The following is a 6000-nucleotide window of genomic DNA, read 5'->3' as shown; positions in this document are numbered from 1 at the left end:
TAGAGCAGGTTGCTCAGCACTGTGTCCCGTTGGGTTTTGAATATCTCCAAGGGTGGAGAGTCTGCAACTTGTCTGGGCAACCTGTTCCACTGTTTGATCCTCCTTGAAGTGAAAATGTTTTTTCCTATGTTTAAATTGAATTTCTGGTATTTCAGTTTGTGCCCATTGCCTCCTGTTCTGTCACTGAGCACCACTAAGAAGAGTCTAGCTCTGTCTTCTTTACTGCCTTCCACCAGATATTTATACACACTGATAAGATCTTGCCTGCGCATTCTCTTCTCGAGGGTGAACAGTCCCAGCTCTCTCAGCCTCCACTCATATGACAGATGCTCCAGTCCCTTAATCTTCTCTGTAGCCCCTTGCTCGACTGTCTCCAGTAGGTCCACGTCTGTCTTGACACAGCCTTCCAGATGTGTCTCCTCAGTGCTGAGCAGAGGTGTAGGTTCACCTCCCTCAACCTGCTGGTAATACTCCGCTTAATGCAGCTGCAGATCTCATTGGCTTCCTTTGCTGCGAGGGCACATCGCTGGCTCATGGGCAACTTGTTGTCCACCAGGAAACCCAGGTCCTTCTCTGCCAACTCCTTTTCCATGAGTAGCCTTTTCATGAGTAGCCTCGCAATGGCATTGGCCAACTCCCTCAGCACTCACGGGTGCATTCCCATCAGGTTCTATGGAACAACAGCTTGAAAATTAGGGTTTCCATCTATGGAAATGGAGACCAACAACATTTCCTCTCCCAGTAAATCTTTCCTGAAATGTTCTTAGTCTATTGCATTCAACACAGTAGAAAAATGCTCCTCAGAAGCAGCTAAAATGCTCAGTAATTGAAGAGAATTAACAATACATGTTACTACTACTCCAATCTGCACACTAAAGCTCCAGCAACCTCGCTTCTTACTAAAACTTTTCTATTATGCACTTAATCCACTGTTCCTGACTAGTATTCCCATTTGGGGTGCAATAGCTCCTGCAGTTGTTCCTATGTTAATTGTTTGGCACCATGATCTATTTTGTCCTTTAAACTTCAATCTTTTTTCCCTTTTGATTCGATCACAGCTTCAGGTTTCAACTTCCCGTAGTCCAAGGGCAGCAGTATTTCAGTGGTTCCAATACAAATACCTTTCCAATTTTTAGAATAAACTAATATAAAAGTATTCTCCCTTTAATTCTCTTTGAACTATAAATTCATATTGTAAATTGCCAAAAATTTCTAGCAGCATGAAGGAAACAAAGGAGAGAGGCAGAAAAGGGGGAAAAGAGAGATGGAAGGAGGAAAGGAGAGAGGAAGGAGGGAGGGAGGAGCAAGACACTCTTGCCAGAAAGAGGATTTATTTGTGCTGAGCACATAAAGAGAGTTACAGATACACCATTACTAGAGATACAATTTAAATAAAGCAGCTTCTGGGAAACAGAAATGTTATGTGATACAAGCAACTAAATAGTTCAATGATCACTGGAAATAATGGGCCCTGAGTTTAAATGAATTTACATTTTCTGGTAGGTACTCCTTTTAACTGAATTATTCTAAAGCCGCTGCATAAGTGCATCTCTTGTCAAAGAACAGAAAACCTACCCAAGATAGAAATACTGTCTATGGTTTGGATTCTTCTTTTTTTTTTTTTTTTTTTTTTCAATGAGGTGCAACTTCTGACTGAGCCAGGGTTAGTAAAAGTTGAGAAACATGCCAACCAAATATTTTTCAAATTAGCATGTTTCTGTGAAATGTTTTGGATTTTCTGAGTTCCTTTTTATCTAAAAAATACAAAGCAAAATTATTCACTAGGTCTACTTATTGAATTCAAACTGAAACAGTTGTCCAGTATTTTAACCAAAGTATCTAGGTTCATTTTTCCAAATTATCCAAGTGGCTCCTAACATAATATTTTGTATTGTTTCTTGAGGGAAAAAAAATGATAACAGAAATCAAGTGGAAGAAAGTAAAATGATTAGATATTTACATACTTTGCTATTAATAACTCTTCTGATTTTCTGAAAATGCTACAGATTATAAACACATCAAATGACTGCTTATGAAAATGCCAATTATAGACAATCTCTGGTTTTGATTTTGGTCTTTTGAATCCCAGGAATGCAATTTAGGAGTCCATGAACCGATGAACATATGTTCCTATTTCATACCAAATCTGAGAGGATGAGTGGCTTAACAGGTAATACATTTGCTAAACATTCATTTCAATCAAATAAAATTAACTCCTCCAAACATAACTAAAGATCCTCTTTTATTGCCTCTGAGGTAGCTGTATAAAAGGCATTGTAGCTTTAGTTTCATCAGGCTAGTGACACTAGCATTGAAGTATTCCTTTCTAATACCTGAAGGCTTCAGGAAAATTAATAGCTTTTAAAAAGTTGAGAGTCTTCTTGACGCATGACTCCAGCTGTAAAACACAGGTATCCTTAAAACTGAAGTATAATGGGTTATTTTGTAATGAGACTAATATATTACCCTTACTCTGAATCTTTGAAGTTGTGCAAGACAAGCTAAGTAGTTTGTTGAAAACACAAAACAGAAAAGGTCAGAGGAAACACTTTCACTGTGGTGAATCTGGAAGACAGAGTCCTCGGTCAAGAACTCTTCCATAAAAGAATGCACGCACAGGAGAGCAGTCCTACAATGATGGTGAAAGCATCTCTAGTAACTGAAAATATCTTGGTGTAAAGAACTGTATTTTATCACTTTTCTTAGTAGCTGAGGTCAACTCCATTTGCAGCTGCAGTTTTTGGATAATTCATACATAACTTCCTTTTCCATGTTACTTTCCTGAACACAGTAAAAAAAACCCTAGCAGGAACAATTAAATATAACTTTTGAATTTAACTTAGTTTAAGATGAGAATTCAACACAGTTTTAGACACCTGAAGATTAAAGACAGAACAAAGATCCAACTAATAAATAAACAACAATCATAATAACAAAGAACACAGGACTGAGCAATTCAGTAATTTCTAATAATTAATACTACTTATGTGGGTTGGCAATAATAGAAGCATTCACAGTGGTAATAAAGAGCTCTCTTTTTTCTTATTTTGAAATAGATCTTTAACAGCATTAGTAAATTTGATTATTTCATTTAATAGTAAACACAGTTATGCATGGCAGTGTCTGAATATATGATGTAAACCTTCCAAATTAATGGAATTAGGAATTGGAAGGTCAAACGTGTGTTTGGATGAGATCAGAAATATAAATTTCATTTTTTTTTAACAACTCTAGTTGTTTAGACACAAAGGTCAAATGGTCCTAGGAAAGGAATAGGGTGTTAAAGAACATTTAGAGAACATATAAGAGATTTAAGAATTGCATTTGATAAAGCACTCTGTAAAGTGCGCATGATCTTTAAGTACACCCTTCCTAGCTCTTCAATAGTTTTCCAACACGCTATGATACAGATGATTCTTGACAAGGCACATCATCTATGACCAAATTGTAAAGAATTTAAAATAACTTTTACTAATATATGGACAATTTAGTGGCTTATCAGCATATATTCAACTTCAGGGCAACTTGAGATTTTGAATTAAACTTTTCTACCTGATTTGCAAACAGTAGGCTTCTTGTGATTCTCAGCCTGAACACTAATGTTCCTTCAAGGATCGTGTGTTTTGACACATCATTTAACTGAGATGATTTTCTAGAAGAAATAAAGTATTGCTATTCCAGTCAATCCAGATGCTGTTTTTTCCTGTTCAAGATTTATGAGATGATTTAAAATAATGTCTACAGAAACATTCTTTTAACTAGGCAAAACTCATAAAGTTCAAAGCAATCTCTTACATAATTTAGTGCCAGATATTTTAATTCTGCAGGCCACTAGCATCACATTTTCTATTGTTCTTTTCAGTCTGTTTTTATTCTTTTAGGACCACGTATTTTTATATCATATTTAGGAAGACTGCCTTTTTGTATTCAAAGGAAACCCATATGTGTTTAGAAAATAACTTCTGTGGTACGGCCAGACAGAAACTTGCCATGAAATGAGGATCCTGAAATGATTCAACAAGGGACTCAACATTTCTTGAACTTGCTAGCATGAAGGGATTTTGAAACTGTTTCCAGTACAAGCTGCTGCCTATGATACCCTGGTATTTTTTCATCATGAGAAAAGGTTAGCTATAATAGAACTTCCCACTTTTTCTGTGCAAGTTGTTTTGTACCACTCCCTTGACAGAACATTATTAGGAAACACAGGAATGCCAGAAAATGTTACACTTTTATTATCTTTGTAAATGCATTTTTGGTCTTGAAAACTAAGAGGTATTATTAGCAAGGTGTGTCCTGGATGGACCACAGAAATTTTCACCCAGGAGCAGTCACTGTTTTCAGATCCAGCATTTCTTAAGCTCTTACACATCGAGTTTTACTGATTGTCTTGGAACCATATTACAATCCTGGCCAAACCCGGGGAAGAAGCAAAGCAAAAGCTGTATATTTCATGAGGAGATGGTTTTTTTCTTCCCCTGCTCTGCACAGGGCTCCTATGTCCTCTGGTTCGATCAGACACCCAGCCTTTCTGAGACCCCTATGTGCTATTAGCAGGCAGCTGCAGTAGTGGATTCCCAAGGCTGCTGTTTAGACGAGTCGAGCAAAGTAGTTCAGCTCAATTTCGGCGAGGAAACGGTTAAAGGGCTCAGTGTTCCCCTGTGCCCGGGAGGCAGCCTTTGTGTTTAACGTTGGCAGGGGCTCAGTTTGGGCTGGAGGTTTGTTTTAATTGGGGGAGGGGGCAGAAAAGAGGGGACGCTCTGACTTCTGCAGTCCGTCTCTTTCCTTTGCTGCTGGAGGGGAGGTGGAGATTTGCAATCCCACCCAGTCAGAGGCAGGCGGGAGGATCTGGTAAGACTATCCCAGGAAAAGCCACTCGGAGGCAATTCTCAGCAGCCGCGGCGGCAGCCCCAGCATGAGCCGGAGCCGGAGCCGGAGCCGGAGCCGGAGCCGGAGCCGGAGCCCGGCGGAGGAGGAGGCGGCACGGCGGGGGTGAGTGCGCGGTCCGCTGCCGGCTGAGCCGGGCCGGAGCCCCTGCCCGTTCCCGGGGAGAGCCCGGCCCACAGCCGCGGGACACTTTCAGCACTTCTCGATAACGCTCCCGATAACGATTAGGCGACGGCGGTGCACCCTGTGTGTGTGTGTATGTGTGTGTGTGCGCGGGTGGGGGGGAGAGAGAGGGAGGGAGGGAGGGAGGGAGAGAGAGAACAAGAGACAGGCACAAGGCAGCTTGGGATATCGGCTATTAAATAAAGTTTAACAATACATAGACCTTGTCGGATGCTCTGTATAGGCTGCAGGGGAGGTAGGGCTAACGATTTGCCAAGCGCCCGTTCGAACTGATCTTTTGCTAGTGTTACAAGCAGAGGATGTTTTCTTTCGTGTTAGAGGAAGAAATACACGGCAAATACCCCGAGAGCAAAGCGCGCTCGCTGTCCGTGCTGCAGCCGGAGACGACCGAGAGAAATTCGTCTCGTCGGCAGTATTGCGTTCAGCCCTGGTGAAGTTTATTTGCTCCGGTTGACATCTCAGCTGCCTTTTGGGCAGATTAACTACTGTTAACGTTTTAGCTCGTCTTTAATACTTCGAACAATTTCATTTCCAGTAGTATGGTCCCTCCTTGTGAATCTCGGCATGGGAATTTTTAGGGCGTCATAGCCCAAGCAAGTTAGGAGTTTTGTTCTCCGCATCTGCGGCTCCTTCTGCGGTGCTGCAGGGGCAGAGGCACAGCACATGCATGTGCCCTCCAGATTAACACAACCACCTCCCACGCTCCAGGTATTCAGATTACACGTGAAGGAGAATACTAGATTATGTTATTACAAAAAGTTATTACGGATGCTAGTATGTTACTTATATGAGACAGCAAACGTTCTATTCTGTAACAATGTACGTACTTTGAAAATACGCACAGAGGAATGAAGGACTGTCCTGAATCTGTAAGAAAATATCCTTTGAAATCATTATATTAGAATTTTTCTAGTTTTCCCTCATAATGAA

At 40.7% G+C, this 6000-nt stretch overlaps 1 protein-coding gene across 2 annotated transcripts in view; it reads left to right on the top strand.

Moving 5' to 3' along the window:
• Positions 1–4716: 4716 nt before the first annotated feature.
• EDNRA (endothelin receptor type A) overlaps positions 4717–6000 on the top strand; it is a 35000-nt gene continuing 33716 nt past the window's right edge. Inside the window, exon 1 of one of the 2 annotated variants that reach the window (XM_030021451.2) lies at positions 4717–4970. The gene's annotated coding sequence lies outside the window, so the exon portion shown is untranslated. Of the gene's footprint in view, positions 4993–6000 lie in introns of both variants that reach the window. The other variant, XM_030021442.2, reaches the window with a different exon arrangement.

This window comes from Aquila chrysaetos, chromosome 1, assembly GCF_900496995.4.
Source record: "Aquila chrysaetos chrysaetos chromosome 1, bAquChr1.4, whole genome shotgun sequence".
NCBI lineage: Eukaryota > Metazoa > Chordata > Aves > Accipitriformes > Accipitridae > Aquila > Aquila chrysaetos.
The sequence above is the reverse complement of the archived record's forward strand: the minus strand, read 5'-3'. Positions and strand labels throughout refer to the sequence as shown.